This window comes from Scatophagus argus, chromosome 24 (assembly GCF_020382885.2).
Source record: "Scatophagus argus isolate fScaArg1 chromosome 24, fScaArg1.pri, whole genome shotgun sequence".
NCBI classification, from domain to species: Eukaryota; Metazoa; Chordata; class Actinopteri; family Scatophagidae; genus Scatophagus; species Scatophagus argus.
In genome coordinates, this window is record NC_058516.1 from 7,648,890 (window position 1) to 7,666,825 (window position 17,936).

Sequence of the window (17,936 nt, forward strand, 5' to 3'; positions counted from 1 at the left end):
CAGGAGCAGGTACCACGTATTGGATATTGGTCCTGGAAGCATTCTGATTTCATGAACTCCCTCTAACTTTTGTTCTCCTGACTCCTTTTGTGTTTTTCCCCTTTTTAAATATCAGCTGTAATTTAGCTCTGAGAGCTACAGGCTGGATGTCAGGGCACAGAAGAGGGGGTGGTGGTGTTGTGAAGCAGCAGAAACAACGCAGGAATGTCATCCAGCCAGCCAGTCAGCGAGGCCAGGGCAGGCGAAGTGCAGAAGGGCCACAAGTCTTTGAAGTTCGCCTTGACAGTTGTGGACCCTGGACGCTCCCTGGCAAAGCGCAGCGAAACCTGATCACATCTCATTATTTTGATGGGAAAATCAGACAAACGGTTCACTTGAGGTTTATTTTAGCGCCGCTAACCTCTTGTCAGAGCACAGGGAACATCACAGTAGTGCATGGACCCGTATGCTCGTGCACACACACACACACTCCTGAACAGCACGTAGAGTTCACTTTAGATTAAGCAACAAAGAACACATTCATCTTTCTAGTGCCGGCCAGTAGTTTGATGTGTCCCCTTCTGTTTTTTGTTTTGTTTTATTGTGCTTTTTCCTATACTGTACACATACACACACACACACACACACACGCACACGCCCACCCTCCTAACATCTGTAGCACTTGATTACATTTGTGTTTGGCTTAAACCAGAAAGTTGTGCACTTAAAGGTTGGCATGTTTTATGGACATGTCCTTTACTCGCCAAATTAACCCTCTCTGTCTCTATCTGCAGTTTATAATTCCATAAAACATAATTGAAAACCGTATTTTATGTCTCTCACAGAACAAAACTTTTGGAAAACCTTTCCTTTCTCTCTTGTGTGTGTGTTTGTGTGTGTGCACATATGATGAAGTAGTCCCTAAATCAAAAACTGTTTTACTGAATTCCTTTAAAATCAGCATCAGGGCTATTGAAGGACAGCACAGGGTTTATTCCTCATTCTGCAGCCACACACTCATAAAGAATAGAAAAGTACTCGATTTACTCGTTAGTTATGCCACCTGTAAGTGATAATAAGACAAAGGGAGTCGTTTTCCATGCACTGCAAGTCATCCACCCATATCTGAGCCTGGTTTGTCAGTGCGTTCACACTCTTGACTGATCCTGGTTATAATCATATTCAGGATATGACGTGGCACATAACGAAAAAAAAATCCTCCTGAAAAACAGCTCAGATGACTGCTGGTGTTGTTTCACAATGAGGGAAATAAAGAATTGCATTAATTTAAGTCACTGCAGTAATATCAGTGTGACTGCTACTTAAAGTGTGTTATTTGTTTAGCAATACGCTTCAGGATGGACACTCTGAATCACTGCTGTGTGAGGAAGAGGCAGTAAAGCTGAAAAGACAGGCAATGTTCCTGTGACTGACAGGATACAAGGCCCTATTAGATGTTAGATTAAAGCGCCTTGTCCAATCAAAGTGTCACTCACAGTATGAGGGGAGGGTCAAATTGGGGTGCAGTGTATTTTTTTTCCATAGATTGACAGGTAACAAGCTCCTATTAGCTTTCCTGTCACTCACACTGCTGCTGTTTGTTGCCCTCAGGTTGTACCTTAGTGTCCTCGAAAATATCACTTCCTGGCTAAATGTTTTGTTTTGTGTGTGTGTGTGTGTGTGTGTGTGTTGTTTTTCTCACTTTATAACAGAAACAAAAGAAAAAGGATGTGTGTGTGTGTGTGACTCTTATTCCGTGAAAGAGAGGCTGAGCAAAACAGCTGTTAAAGCCCACTTGAATGGCTTCCTTTAGGATGTAATGAGATGCTGAGAGTGCAGCTGATCTCTATTCTTCTTCCTAAGTCCTCTGTTTAACCAGGGACATGAATATATGGTAGCTAAATGGCTTTTCCCTCTGTCCTGGAAGCAATCGGTTCACTTCAAAGGTTAAGGGGAGATGGAGGTGGGGGGAGATTGGGGGGTGCAGCGTTTGACTTACCCCTCCCTCCAAGCTAAATCCCTGTCTTCATTTCATTTTGGCCTTTTAGGATTGCATCAAGAGCTTTCTTTCTTTTTGCCTTGACATGTTGCTTCTTTTCTCATCCTCCTCTCCGACCTTCTTTTGCTTTTTTCTTTTTTTCCAGTGCAAAATCGTGTTGAAAAGTGGAATTAAATCACCAGAATCCTAACAGTTACAAGTCAAAATGGATGGTTATATGTTTCCTTAATGTTTTTTTCTTTTTCTCTCTGCCTCTTCCTCTTTCTCTTCCTCTTGCCCCCTCCCCTTTCAGTCCCTCCTTTCTGGCCTCTGCTGCATTTGTATCACTTAACAAAACAGTGGTATTGGTTACAAACTCTGGGAATCCAGGTAAAGCATGGGGAGGCTTTACCAACAGGGGCAGAAGAGGAGGGAGGGCATCTTTTTAACATGAAGGCAAAGTAGTGGATCAGAAAGGCAGTGCTTGGACAAAAAAGGGATAATCCGTGAAATCTGTCCGGGGTCAGGGGTCAACTTCCAGCCAGCCATGTGCGTCTACGGCTGTGTGTGTGTGTGTGTGTGGAGATTAATTTAAGGAGGCTGTGGAGGAAATGAGGGGAGAGTTAAAGGGGGGTGTTTATCCTCTTTAAACTCACTTCACTGCCAAAACACTGGGGAGTCCCGAGTGAGGAAATTGGGTGTGTATGTGTGTGTGTGTGTGTGTGTGTGGGGGGGGGCTCTGTGTCTCACTCTCAAACACACACACACACACCCAATGCATATGCTAATCATTGTGAATTTTAATTAAGTTTCACCCATTTTGCAATCAAACGGAAAACACATACTGTAATTGTACCCCTTTAACATACAACGAGCAGCTGCTTGATGTAGATGTTTTCATTAAAATGCGGTGCAGCGTGTGTTTTGCTTGGTTGTATGTGCAGTGCACGTGTGTTAACGTCTGATCGGTTGATAAAGACCTCGGATTGTCTGTACAACACATAAACACATCAGCAGTCCCATGAAACAGAAACGAGCATTTATGTGTTGGCGCTCAGCTTTTCAATTGAGAAATGAAATGATTACCTCTGACTGCAAAACTATATGTACATTATGCAAATAAGTTAATAACAAGTATCTTCATCTCCTGTTGGGGCTTAAAATTTGATTTTGTCAGAACAACCTTTTTATTTTATTTTATTTATTTTATTCTTTTTTACATTTTTTCATAAATAATCCTGAAAAGTCAAAGTGGACTTTTTCAACTGCGACAAAACAGAAGAGTTGAAGATGAAAACTGGGCTGCAAAGTATACAGTTTATGTAATTAATATGGAGTGACAAGTCTGCAGCACATAAAGTTTCACTGCTGTGAGCTTTTCTCTGCGCTTCACGGTTACGCATCTACACAACAGGTTCCACTTCGCCTTGTAAGAGTTTCTCTGGGCACTGCAGGTGCCTCAGGGCCGGAGGAGTAAAGAGAGTCAAGGGTCAAAAGTCAAGGGTTTAGGGGCTGTAAATGCTCCCACTGGGCCTGACACCTGTCACACATGTGGGAGGTAGGATAAGCTGTCAGCCTGTGTGTGTGTGTGTGTGTGTGTGTGTGTGTGTGAAGATGGATGCCAGCAGCACTGCAGTGGGAAAAGAGGGTGAAAAAAATGAGGGAAGGCATGTGTAGAATGTAAGGGGTTTAAAATCACTTTAGACCGTGTCATCTGCGTGTGTGTGTGTGTGTGTGTGTGTTTCCAGTGAGAGAGAGGCTTAAACACCTTGCACGCTGCACCTGTACGCAGGGCTCGGGTTACCTCATATGGACATTTGGGGAGAACATGGGAATGTGTGTTTGCTGTCAAACTGTGGGACGCACACACACACACACACACATGCAGCAGAAATCAGTGTGTTCCTCCCTTGTTAAAGTGGTACAAGTGAATTAATTCTTTCATTAATTACTCACTAGGCAAGCAATTGACACAACACTGAAAACAACAGTAGATATTTCGTCAAAGCCTGAACTCTTATATTGCAATCTATTGCGTCCTCACTGTAATTAATGACTTTATCCCTGAATGTCTTTTAGCGGCTCTAATGTGTGTGAGTAAATGCATTTCAGTCTGTCCCTTTACCGGCTATGGTGACACTTGATATACTAACATTTCACAGGGAACAGACACGTGTAATTTTAAAGTGTTCTACTTCTTTCTGTCCCTGATCTTTTTCCCCAAACAGCATCTCTTCTTCCCCACTTCTTCTTTCACAGCAAATTAGCCTCCACAAGACATGAAATTGGTGTTCTGACTGGGGAGTTCCTCATGTTGGCCAACTATTTGTTTGTCCCGGCACTCGTTTCTGTGAGAGCAAAGCTTCGAGCCACCCGTCAGCCGGTTTGATAACAGCTTCTGTTTTCTGCTTTGTAGATCTGTTTACTGTGTGAGGCGATTGGATTTATTTATTTATTTTTTCTGTTATCCACCATCCAACAACCCAAATGACTTGGAATCAGTGCCACCTGGCTTTGCCAACGCCACTGCACAGAAATGGATGCGGACTCAGTCTGTATTGCATGTAGATGGGGTTGGAGGAGAGCCAGATTTGATATATGGGGGGGGAGAGTTTGGCTCCCCTGTGTTTCTAAATGAGAAGAATTAGAATGATAATGATGACCTTTGTATCTTTGCCAAATATTTTAAAGGGACATGCCACTGATCTTTTTTTTTTTTGCTTGTTTTTTCAGGTTTCCTGGTCAGGAGCAGTACTGCGCTGTCTGTAAGAACAGCTGTATGATGCCTGCTGTGTTTCTGGAGGGAGCTGAGAGAACAATGATGAGAGAGGTAACCCCAGTGAATAAGAAATGAATAAGACAAAAGATGTGCTCTAAACAAATGATGGGCTGCTTGAAAGAGTTTAGTCGTTAAGCAGGCAAGGGGTTCTAACAGGAGATGCATTATGGGAAATGTAGGATCCAGGGTTTTTTGGGTTTTTTTGGAGATAATCCCACACTCAATCTTAACCTCTGTTTTATCAGTTTTGGATATTTCTTTTTTCATCTGTTTGTTGCAAGTCCCTCAGGTTTACATCAGTACAAATTTAACTGTAAGGAAGAAGATGGATGTTGATTTTGTAATAAATCAGATCCTCATTTTTGAAAAGTTTGGAGGTGATGGTGACTCAGCTTTTATTACTCATTTGTATGCTCAATTCAATGACCCCCAGAGTCCATACTGTCACTCTGGTTCTACCATATTTAACACAAAGCTCTTGTTTCTCACCATTTATTCCATTAATCAAAATTTAAATTCAGTTTTCAATTTCAGTTTATTCTGTTGACGTGTTATGTGACGACAGCAGTGTGTCCAAAGCATTTAAAGGATAATTGCGGACAAAAAGAAATAAATCCGAGGGTAGTGCTTGTATATGTTGCTTATCATTGCTCTGTTTCTGTAGCTTACTTATGTGTGCTGCTGCATCTGGGGGCACGTTCACTAAAAACGCCCAAAGCCTTGTAATACAATGTTGCTGGTAATTAATAAATCAGTAAAATGGCAGAAAACACCTCTCCACACATCACTCAGCCTTTGGAGTAATGCCATTCTTTTCTGGATCTGTGTGTCTATAGTGTGAATGTGTGTGTGTGTGTGTGTACAAGCCACACACTAAGTGGGATAATAATACAGTGACCCCGGGAGGCAAAGTGATTAAATTATAATCAGAGCGGATTAATTAATCTATAATATTTATTCCTATTATGGCGAGGGGAGAGGAGGCGCGGAGCTGAGAAAAGGTTATGTGCGCACGCTCTTCGCTCTTTGTCTTTGTGAAAAGCGACGCTCGGGGGGCGGGAGAGCCGACAAGGCCCCCTTGACAACGCAGGCAGAAGGTTATTACTGATATCAAACACCCTGCATGCAATTATCTGTCACAACAAATAATTAAGAGGGCTGATAATGAGGAAATTAACATTTCCATTGTGGAGATGCTTTATTGTCTGCTTGGGTCACTGCAGAGGAGGCTTCGAGAGCGACTGAATAAATTATCTTTGCCGCTGCATGTGTGTGAGGGTGTGTGTTGCAGTCTTTCGAGAATGATAAGCAGGCAAGCAGGGACGTAACAGTGACTGTGTTTGTGTGGAGGCATTTGTAGAAAACCACCATGCAGCAGGGAGAAGAGCAAACAGTGTTGCCAGATTTGAATGACACCAAACAGGCCAATCAGAGCTTTTCACCTGCACATCTGTCATAAAAAGCGAAAGAGTAGTTCTCTGTTATCCCAGATGTTTTTCTCTAGTTCTCTAGTTTAGATATCTTTTTTACCCTGCACATTCTAGTACCTGCTTTACCCATAATGCAGCTCTGTTTGCTCTGAGGTTCAGGTTCATTCTGCCTGTAGCCTCGAGCCACTAGTCTTCATCAGAGTTTGGTACTGGGCTACAGTGGTTTGTTAAGCTCACTCCTTCCCCTCTCCAAACCCCTATCTTCAATCTTGTAGTCTTCAGACTCATCAGTTGAAGTTATTTATCAGACTCTCCACGGCCTAAAAAAAGCTTTTTGCAGCTTTAGTAGTTGTATAAAAACCTGCAAACGTGCACTGATGGTGTAAAATGAGTGGAAATCTCCTTTAAACTGACTGACTGACTCTACTGTCACCCAGTACAAGTTCAAGATGAAAAACAAAACATCTAAAGACATGCATCCAGCATGCATAAAGTTATGAGCAATAGTTTCAAAATAAAATGAATAATAAATCATTTCAGCCTTGACTAGTGTTAAAGAAAAGTTATTAGTCACTGTGTGTCGAGCTTACCGAACTCGGTACATTGCTAGCCTCCATCGTATTGATCGAAGGAGAAGAGAGGAATCTGCTAAAATATTAGAAGAGGTATCCCAGAAATTTATAGCCATCCTAAAATCGTATTTTACCTGCCCAATCACAAAAAATCTCCAAAGAGGTGGAGAAACGCCTCTCCAACAGGCACGTGTTGGGACACATCGGAGTGAAGCGAGGACAGAAGTGACTGAGGGAGAGAGAGAGAGAGAGAGAGAGAGAGAGAGAGAGATCTGGCTCCATCTGTGGATGAGCTGGGGGTGGGTGTGTGTGCATGTGTGGATTGATGGGTGGGGTCCATGTTTTCATAGGAACTTGACCCTCAGACACACACACACACACACACACACACACATACACACCCTGAAAGGCCCCTGGTTGCCATGTGTTTTGACTGACACATCTTTGACGCTCTGTGTGCAGCCAAATTTAGGTCTGCTCTGTGTGTGTGTGTGTGTGTGTGTGTGTGTGGTGTTTGTGCGTGCATGTGTGAAGGAATATTTCCTGGCTTTTGAACTTCTCCTGATTGACACAAATGGGTTCGGGACAGCCCCCTATAGGTCAAAGTGTGTGTATGTGTGTGTGTGTGTGTGTGTGTGTGTTGGCATGACAGCTCTGACTCTGCTCCCCCCTCCCCACCCCTGTGGCTCATATTGAGGATGATTTAAATACCCCAACATGTTTAGGAAGAGGCAGTGACACCGTATTGTTCCTGCACAATGCAGGGCAGACGGAGGGAGCTGGAGGTCGGAGGTGGGGGCCAGCGGACAAAAGGAGGAGCGAGCGCTCAAGGCTCGCCTCCTTTCACTCGCCATGTCTAGACGCCGATGTTCCACACAGGGCCTCGGAAGAAAAGAAAAAGACGGAAAGAGAAGGGAAAGGAGGAAAGGGAAGAGAGAAAAGATGTAATGGAGGAGGGGAGGTGTGCGGCCTTGTCTGGTGGTCTGCAGTCTCGACAGAACAGGGAAGGACAGACAACGGTCAAAAAGGCCCTGACAATTACTATTCAGAACCACTAAAACAAAAATTACAATGAGCATTTGACAGCAGCAAAAGCACCATAATCATCATACATGTCAGACAGTAAATGTGGTGTTTATTGTGGCACACGTTTCCATACATCTCCTCCTGTCCACAGTGCTCTGCACTCACTTTTTTCACCGCTTGAATTTCCCTTTTGATTCTAAATTCACGATGCATTAAATGACACTGCGTCGACCACAAACCTGACATTGTGAAAGTCTACACTTAAAAAAGAGAGGAAGTGATAGAGACAAGAGAGAAAATAAGAGTGTCTACAGACGTGTGTCTGTGAATGCACGTAGCAACATAGATAAGGGTGTGTACACATACAGTGTGTGTGTGTGTGTGTGTGTGTGTGTGTGATTTGGCGGATGCTCGGAGCAGGTGGCAGCAGCTCTGGTGGCTGGGAGGGTTGGAGGGGGGACTATGAAGACCCCCCAGCCTTCACCAAATTCTTATTTTAGCCCTGTACTAACTAGTCCGGTCCAATAAACCTTTCACCTCAAGAGCAGTAAATCGCCAAACAACTGGTGTGGTTGGCCCTGCCACCCACTGTGACACGCCAGCAGGCGGGCGTAAAACGGGCATGTCAAATGCCATCAGAGAGGAAACTCTAGAGGCCTGCCGGCTGTGTGTTTTCCCCCTCCTACAGAAGCAGTGATGGAGAAACAAGCAGGAGGGCCCACAGACGCCTCCTGGGAGAGGGGGTTTAGCTGTTTAACTGCACTCCTGTCGGTCGGCTGTAATGTTCGAGATATTATAATAATAATAATATTAATAACTATTATATCCTTTGCTTAATGTGCAACAACATAACATAAAAGTGTGGAGGTGACACAGTTTGAAATGTTTCACATAAGACATAAAACCTACCAAGACCAGATATAAAAGAAACACAAGACAATAAAAAAGGCGCATTGATAGGGTTTTAAAGAGTGTAATAGACTATAAAAGTAAGTTCAAAAAAGGTTTAAGAAGGGATTTAAAAGATGTCACTCATTCTGCAAGGCTCAGATTTTTTTCCACAGCTCGGTTCTCCCGACTACTTGACCGACTTGAAGAAAAGCCAGCGGGGCCCTGCTCCTTCATTCACTCAAACAGCCCCAGCTCAGAAGTGTAGTCATGAAAGACTTGTTTAAATGAACCTTCAGATCAGGTGTAAAATGGAGGTCAGACAGCTTCGAAGGTCATCGAACACATCGTACTGTCCGAGTCCTTACAGTCAGATCGACACACTTCACTTCAGGTGTTTGGCTCTTTTAAATTTCCCACCACAGCTTCTCCTCCTGCTTCCTGTTTTCTTGCTGTCATGCCTGCAGATGAGCTGACCCTCTTCCTCTTTCTCTCTCTCTCTCTCTCTCTCTCTCCCTTCCTCCCTCCCTCTCTCACCCCCTCTGTGTCAGCTTGGCCCCTCATCTCCATATGAAAGTGTATACGGGGCCCCGGTGATCCCCAGAGTGTGTCGGCAGGCCGTGCGTCGCCCCCATTCAGCTCTCATTTCCTCTCAGACAAGCGAGCCCTCGCTGAATCAATCATGTTTTTTTTCCTTTTTTTTTGTTTTTATTTTTTTGCTCTGGCACCGTCCAATAGTGATCCACCTGCACCCATCCAGGGATCCGCCTTTATCTGTGTGTGTGCGTATCTTCACCACAGCACTCGTCTTATCAGCACACACACTCCCAAAACTAATACAAAGCCTCCTAAACTCACTTAGGAGCATCTACCCATCCTGCACACACATTGTCACCATCTGTCAATAAATGGGGCAGCACTTGGAGAACTGATTCACCTAATTAGCAATCAATTAGCTTGTTACCACCAGCAGTAATTACCTTTTATAGAGCCAGAGACGAGTGCAGCTGCTGCCACAAATAAAACCTGGACCCTCCTCCCCAGCCCTCCTCACCTAACAAGCCCTGTCTGAGAGGGAGAGTTATAGGCCAAGGGGAGAAGCCAGTGTGCGTGTGTGTGAGGGGAAAGTGTGTGTGTGTGTGTGTGTGTGTGTGTCACAGGCGGGGGTGGGCTGGGTGGGGGTCAGCACAGCAAACATAGTCCCCAAGGGGCCTCTCTCCTCTCCTTTTCTACTGGGCTTAAATCCTCTTTTAATGAATATAGGGTCAAGCTAAATGGGAAATCCATCATGGCAATAAAAGCAGGAGGCTTCATCCAGGCATCCAGTGAGGTTTGGAAATGTGAGCAGGCTGACTTTCGACGGCGTGGCTCTCTGGATCGGAAGGTCCGGCCTGAGATATCTGAACAACTACAGGCATACTGGATGGATTGTAATGAAGTTTTGTGCAGATATTCATTCGGTTCCCGAAAGATGAATCCTCCTGACCTTTGAGCCCCTCTTTTTGCCTCTAGTGCCACGAGCAGGCCAAATTTTTCACTTAGGAAGTATAAGTACAAGAAGTATAAGCGAGCAGTATATTGCTTGATTTATACAGGATTGCTGTTGACTTTGAATTTTTGTCCGTGATGTAGTCAATATGTTGTTTCCATGTCAGTTCACTATCAATCACAGCCAACTGAAATATCTCCAAATGTTGTCGTCTTGGTTCCCGCAAGATTTATTTTAACTTTCACTTAATTCAGTGGCAGCTGTGTGTCATGTTTACAACCGATTGCTGTGCGCGTCGGGTTAAGAAGGTGAACATGACAAACATTAAACATCAGCATATTGGTAGTGTTATTGAGAGCGTGTTTGTGTGGCTGTAGATGTTTAGAAGTTGGTGACAGGAATGTTTTTGATATTTGTTTGTTATTTTGTTATTATTGCATTATCTATCATTGCAACTAACAATTCTCTTTGTGGTTAATCATTTTGTCTTTAAATGACAGAAAGTCCAAAAAGCACATGCATCTCCTTTCCTCTCCTCGTCTTACGTCTTTTTGGAAACTCATCTCCTATAATCCACCATGTTTTGCTTTCTCCTCCCCGTGACTATTCGAGCTTTGACTATTTATTAAAGGCAAACTGTGAATCCTTTAATCCTAAATGCAGCGCTTGATCCCCTGAAGCAGTGAGGAAATAAATCAGCATGTTTTCATTTTTTTTTTTTTTTTATCTTCTTCTTCTCCGGCAACACTGTGACCCACAGATACGTATTTGGAGCCGCAGCCCCCTGTTTACTTGTAGCAGCATGTGGGCTAACAATGGCCCCAAGTGACAGCCAAGGTTAATCCTATATGTCGCCATTATGCGGGGTCAAGCCTCCTCGCCATATATTCAGTGTGTCATTAATTTCCAGCCTGCTACTGCTGCAGCAAGAACAAGCTGCCGCTGCTCAGGTCCCTTGGTGCACACACACACGCACACACACATAGAAACGAACGTATGTATGCAGATGGATGCGCATGCACACACACACAATGACTCGCTACATTAGCTAAATGGCCAGAGCTCCGTCTCTCTCTTTTCCTCTCTCTAATGAGACGGGTCTCTGGATCGTGTAGTCTATTCATCATTCTGCTTGTTCCAATCTAGCTCTTCTTTTATCAGGGTTTCGTTCGAGGGCCGAAGTCGTCAGAGGCGACATAAATCACCTGTCAGCATTGGTCCCTGGGCTCCCATAATGCTCTATTAGCGGTTCCACCACCATTATTGACAAAGCAGCAGCCAGGTGTATTACAGCCAAATAGGCCAGGACAATTACTGTTCATCTGTTTTATAGAGTGTGGCTATTGTTGTGCATTGTTTTGTTGTAGCACAGAAGTGTTGCTGCTGGTTTGGCCAGGCCTCTATTGCAAAGGAGATCCCGTATTTTAACAGGATTAACCTGGATGAATCCCAGTCAAATAGACAATTTAAACAGGCTTTAGCCGTGATGCCTGCTACAGTGTTAACTCCACAGAGGCCCTATTTGAGCACTAAATCACCTGCGCTAAAGGTGCGATACAAACTGTCACTTTCTTTTGTGAAAAGCCAAAGTGCACATAAAAATATTAGGATAAAGTTAAGTATGACTGGCACGGTGACTTTTGGTAAGATATCCAGTTATGTAAATTTCTGTTGCATTTTTAAAACTGTTGTGATTATTCCAGATGAGACACATTTCCCCCAGGAAGCTACAGATGAAACTATATCATATGCCAACAACAGGCATTGGACATTATTTTGAATGTGTCAGTATAAATCAAGACCATTTTATAACTGAGGTCTCCGGACAAATTAAAACTGAGGGAGCTAAGCCATAGATCTCATGTCACGAAAACCTTTTAAAGTGCACTTGTGCATATGGCAGGTTCATTACACGGTTCAGATACAAAGGGCTTCTCAGTGTATTTTGGTCACTTCGCTGATGGCGTCCCATGAGATCAGACCAGCTACATGCTTAACCTCCTCCAAAACTCTGAGAAATTGAAAAAAGAGTAAAGGAAAATGCCTTTGCTATCTCTTTTCATGAGAAACGTGACCTCTCAGTCCCTCACATCTGCAGCCAGTCCCTCAGGTCTGATCAGAAAAGACAGGATATGACCTCATCTGTGACCCTGTGACCTGAGGAAGTGCTTCAAAAGAAAATAAGGGTACATCTAGGGAAGACTTGCACGAAAGATGAGGTTACTGTTTGACCTCGTATGGAATCGACGCTCTGATTTTGTTTTCGTTTTACGATGAACATGTGTCAAATAAATGAGTAAATGCTGGCTTTGTTTATCCTGTGCAGCTGTAAAGGAACCCTTTAGTTGCGGATCAGAGGAAATAGCTTTTAACTTACATGTGCTTGTGGAGAAGAATGAATTCAAGTATTTCCAAGATGGAGTAGTGAAGAGAAAACCCCAAAGTAGGCATATTTGTCACATTTTTATCTGCAGGATTTGTTTAGATACGTTCATACCTAGCCTGTTTGGTTGAGTTAAAACAAGCCCAGTTGAATCTTGGTGTTGACTAAACAACTGGGAAAAACATCTTGATAAGAAGGGTCTGGAGACTTCAGTACATTTTTCATACGATGTTACTCATCGCCTGTGCCCATAGTCTTGTCATCTCGCCTCCATATTTCTGCTCTGACACATACATCTCTTGCAGAAGCTAAATAGACACAGAAGAGGCAGACGTATGTAATTCCTTGAAAACTTAAAAAATGATTTGTATGAACTAATTTAGTCTCGTGCAATGTACAGTTAAGTGATCTTTCTTGTTTTCTTGGTTATGTGGATAAAAACAAAGGTCACGATCAACCTCCAACCACCTGTCTATCTGTTTGCACTGAGCTTTTCTTCATGCGTAGTTACTCTCCCACCGGCCTCCTGCACTGAACACTGTTTGTCCGGTCACGCATGGCTGTGTATACGTCCGTGTTTATGTTTGTGTGTGCGTGCTGCTGCTGCCGGCAAGCCAAGACAAAGGAGGTGGAAAAAAGACACTCGGAAAAAGAAAAAACAGGACAAAAAGCAAGAAGACAAGGGGGCGTGGGGGAGAGCGGCTTTTACCCATCAGTCCCTGGTCGGCTGCCAAGTGCACAGATCGGTCCGATGGGAACACACAGTCTGTACACCTGTTCAAACCAGCTGGCCACCACTACCTGTCTCAGTGGCAGCTTCACTCTCAGACACGCCCCCGTGCTCGCCGAGGTGGTGGTGGGGGGGTGTCGGCAGCAGAGGAGTTCTGCTGTTCAGTGAGTGCAGCCGACGATCTGAAAACGAAGTGTGTGAGTGAGGCTGAGAGGCCGCACTGTAAACTGCCACTTTACATCCAGTGCTGCCATTGAGTGCCCGTGAAGCTTCCTGCGTTGTGTGTTCTTTAGTTAGCAAGGACTGTGGACAAGCACAAGCTGCTGGGTCTGATTTTAGCCATTTTGTTTTCCCATTTTAGTTTTTCTTTTAAACACTATCTTCAATCTAACCTCATGTGAAAATGCAGGATTCTCCCAGCTAACGTAAGACGTTACTACTGCAAGTACTGCACAGCAGCAGTATTTGTAGTGGAAAAAAATCCATAAATGATGAGTTTATGTCCATTGTGTGTGTGTCTTAAAGGAACAGAGAGTAAAATAAATGTTTCTCTACATGCATCACATTAAAACCACTAAAAGGAAAAAGCAAAGAGAGGAGAAGAGAAAGCAAAGGGAGGGAAATTTCCAAATGAATGAATGAACAGATGACCCTGCCCGGCCCCTCTGGTCCTCTGGGCGCCACAGATGTGTGTGTGTGTGCCGGGTGATAAACGCCAAATCAATTGAAGCGATACAACACCGGCCATATTAAAAAGCCTTAATGGCATTTGCATGGTGTAATTACAGCTGGCTGGCCTGCTCTTTGTGTCGGCGGCCACCGGGGTCCTGTTGAGAAATTATCACTGAATGGGAGCCGAAGAAATGAGGTGGGAAAGGTGCGGCGAGGTTACGGCACCAGCATGTTCGCAGCTGACTGGTGCTCCAAAAGCCGACAGCGAATGGCACACTGTAGGTTTTTGTGTGCGCCTTCTTTTCCTTTTCAAAGGTGCATTTTGACCATCTTCTCTCTGCATTTCAAAGCAGGCTGTTAAAGATGGCACCCGGCTGCCCCCATATTAAATTCCTCACGGGGATAATAATGTTCTCGACATGGAAGATCACATTCGGCAGACATGACACCTTGACACCAGCCGCCAAGGCCTGCAAATGTAAATCTCACCAGATTAGATGCCCGTAAGCAGCTTCTGTGTGTGTGTGTGTGTAGGTGTTAGAGATTGGGAGACTGACAAAGAGGGTGTGTGTATGTGTGTCTCAGTCTCAGATCCAGTCCCTTGAATTAGACCCTAAAGAGATCTCACTGCGTCCCATCCAGCAGCGTTTCCTGATCGTTCACCTCACCCTGGAACCCAAAACCCTCCGTCTGCCGTTTTTATGGCCGTTACCTGTTTAGCAACCGTGTGGAGTTGTAGACAGGATTTTGTGTCAGATGGTGAGAAATTGATCCAGCCACAGGTCTCTGTCTGCGTCTGTCCCCTACTTGTCACACTTGCAGAGCTTTTCCACACAAATGATGCACAAATCCCAGTTTTCCATGGAATAAAGAGCTGCAGTTAATCTTTGAGGGGGCTGATTTGCTTTATATCTACGGGAAAAAGAAGTTTGAGGAAAAATGGTTTATCACAACCCAAATGAAGGACATACATCCATACGACACGGTACGTCACTGACATTTTTGTAACCTGGGAGCCAAAAATCTTTGACAGCTGCTGTCTTTGACAGTTTCAGTTTCAGTAGGAAAACAAATTGTGTGAGTCAGTGGCTACACAATACAGCAGTAAAAATAGTTACACTGCCTTTACATTACCGCAGCCGTCTGATATGCAGGTCTGAAACCTGTCAGGTGAAAATGCCTTCATGACAGATTTCCTCCTCGACAATGGAACCAAATGTAGTTTCTAAAGCTTGCTGTAAACACGCTCCTGTTTCTCAGATCACACCTGATATAAAGCAGCCATCATGCTCTGTCTGAATGTGCTTTAGAGGATTAGGCCGAGGTGACGGTATTGATCAGTGATGCATGATAACTTATTTTCTCTGCTGCTTACTATCTATCCATATATGTCTCACCATCTATCAGAGTATGGTTCAGAGAAGTCTGTCTTGTCTACTGTTTTCTGTTTTTGGTGTCCTCCAGACTGTATTTGAGGCAAACAGTGCTGTTTGTGTTGAGATTCTTATTATAAATATATTTCTCCTTGGTTTGCCCTATGCCTAAGTGTGTATGGCTGGCAGTATCAGAGTACTAATGCTTATAATAATTTCTTTTATAGGTAGCTTTTCTCCTGGAAACACACATGTGAAATGCTGGCTGCTTTCCTTTCTCCTGCTGTAAACCCCACCCACCTGGCACTCCAAGCTGAGGTAAACAAACACAACAATTTGCTAACTGCATTCAGCTTGAAATCGACTCACATGCATGTGTGTGTCCGTGCAGTAATGTGCGTGCACGTGCAAGCTGATATGCATTTGCACTAGTGATTGTGTGTGCAGCGGATTGGCTCAGCATGTGCATATATGCATGCTGTGGGTGTGTTCCTGCTATCACAAGCGTGTGCGCACCGGGTGTGTGTAGTTACAGTATGTGCGTGTGTCAGCATCAACGCTCCATCTCCCACGGCGTCTCCTGGAAGCTGACAACTGGATAATAGCTTTTTACTTTTCCAGAGCAGGGCTCCGGAGAGAACTAATATGATTATAAATCATTATTCAAATAGAAAGGTGAGGCGCGGCGCTCAGGATAGTAAGAGAGCATGATAATAGCATCATTACCTTTTATTTATAATTCCGATTTTTTTTTCTCTCTTTTTTTTTTTTTTGCAAACGTGGCAACTCAACCTAATGCAAGACTACAGGGGATTTCTGTGATATGTGGAGGTGTAGACACATCAAACCCATCCTGGGGGAGAGGAGAGAAAGGGAGAGGTGAAGTGATTTGAACGAGGTTACATTTATAATAGGCAGGGGTGTTTGAATTGGTTTCATTTGTGCCAAGATGAAAATCTTTAACATGTGAATGTGTGAATTTTTGGTTTTAGTGTTTGTCAGCAGGCATAACCAACAGAGATACGGGTTAAGTTTTGCCTATAAAAGAGTCATCAAAATCTGTTTTGTGATCAGTTTTTGAGAGGAGATGAAAACTGTGCGTCCCCTAATGGTGACTCAATCAGTCTCCAGGACAAGACTCCAGTAAATGTAATCCGATTTTCTATTCACAACATGTAACATATTTGAATATCTTTTTAGCACGACTAGCTGGTGAGCTAAAACAAACCAGAATTGTCCAAAACGTCATAATACTCCCAATGACTGGTACAAAAGACTTTGACATGTAAGAACAGCAAAGCAAGTTGTTTTGGGAAGGCAGAGAGTTCCTCATAACCAGTTTTTGCTGGCAGATACACAGATTTAAACTGGCAACCCTATGAAAGAGTTTCCTGCATCTGTTACACAATATTACATAGGATTTTGAAAAAGGGAAGATTTAGAAGAGGGAGACACTTGTTGGCAATGAAAATATCTTGTTAGCTGTTAGCTGTTAGCGTGCAAGATAGGATGCTCTTTGTTCTCTAAAAGCAAAACCTCTCCTCAGATTCATCTGTGACTGCTTGGCTGACCTTGACGTCTGAATCGTGTTGTTTATTGAAATCAGACTTTGATTCTTCTTTGACTCCTCACCCATGCGAGAGCCTGCTTTTGCTCTGACTGTGGTTTGAGAGGTTTATCTGCTGCTCTGATTTGGATGAACGTTCAGCAGGAATATCACTTGACAGGGAAACCATTGTGTTACTTAACTAACTGCTTTGTTATTCTGCTGCAGGTATGAGCTGCTGATGAGCAGGCAGTGCATAGAATGTCACTAAAATTCAGATGATTTAGCAGCCGATTAGTCAGGAAGCCGGAGCGTTATGTGAAATTCAACAGGGAGGGAGAATAGAGCAAATCCATCTTTGTCACAGCGTAAAGATGCTGCTTGCCACAGACGCAGCGATTGCCTCACTGACAATTCAAAACGGAGAGAAATCAAAGAAAATGTGAAGTGACTGAAACAATGTCATATACGACTTTAAGATAAGCTTGCCATTAAACATCCGAAGAGCAGAGAGATTCGGATTAAGGCCTGATTGAGGATCAGTTTCTCCTTTTGAGGTTATGACAGCTCTTCCCAGCCAAAGATGGAAATCAGTGCCTTGATGTTCGCTCCAACAAAATGTTTCTGTTTAATCCAGCCATGTAATGAGGCTCTCTTTGTGTAGCGTGCTTGTCTGTGGTTGCACATGCAGCAGAGGTGTGTCTGCCTATAGCCTCATGTGTGTATATGTGTGCATGGTTTTTTCATGGCGTCCCACTGAGCAGGAATCTCACCATTTGTCCTCCAGCTGATTTCTGTAAATGCAGCAAAGGCGGCCCAACCCACTAACTTTATTTTTGGCCTCCCAGCGCTAAGGCTTAACAGATGTCACTCTCATCTCCTCTGCAGCTCATTGTGCTGCAGAGGAATGTGTAGCAACAAAATCTTAGTAAAAATTGAAAAATTACAGCCGTGAGAGTAAATTTAAACTCAAAAAAGGTTTCCTTGACCCGCCCCACCCCCATCCTCACCACCCACCCCCCACCAGCTGCAAAGAAACAACACAACAAACGAGTGTGGATTCATTAAGAGCAAATAGATTGAAATCTGAT

General features: G+C 43.8%; 1 protein-coding gene across 5 annotated transcripts in view; it reads left to right on the plus strand.

The window, feature by feature from the left end:
• The window catches only part of LOC124055621 (metalloreductase STEAP3-like), a 122,409-nt gene that overhangs the window by 47,498 nt on the left and 56,975 nt on the right, over positions 1-17,936 (plus strand). For all 5 annotated transcript variants that reach the window (XR_006842741.1, XM_046382585.1, XM_046382583.1 and 2 more), the window contains exons 2-3: positions 4,691-4,787; positions 15,527-15,617. The gene's annotated coding sequence lies outside the window, so the exon portion shown is untranslated. The remainder of the gene's footprint in view (positions 1-4,690; positions 4,788-15,526; positions 15,618-17,936) is intronic.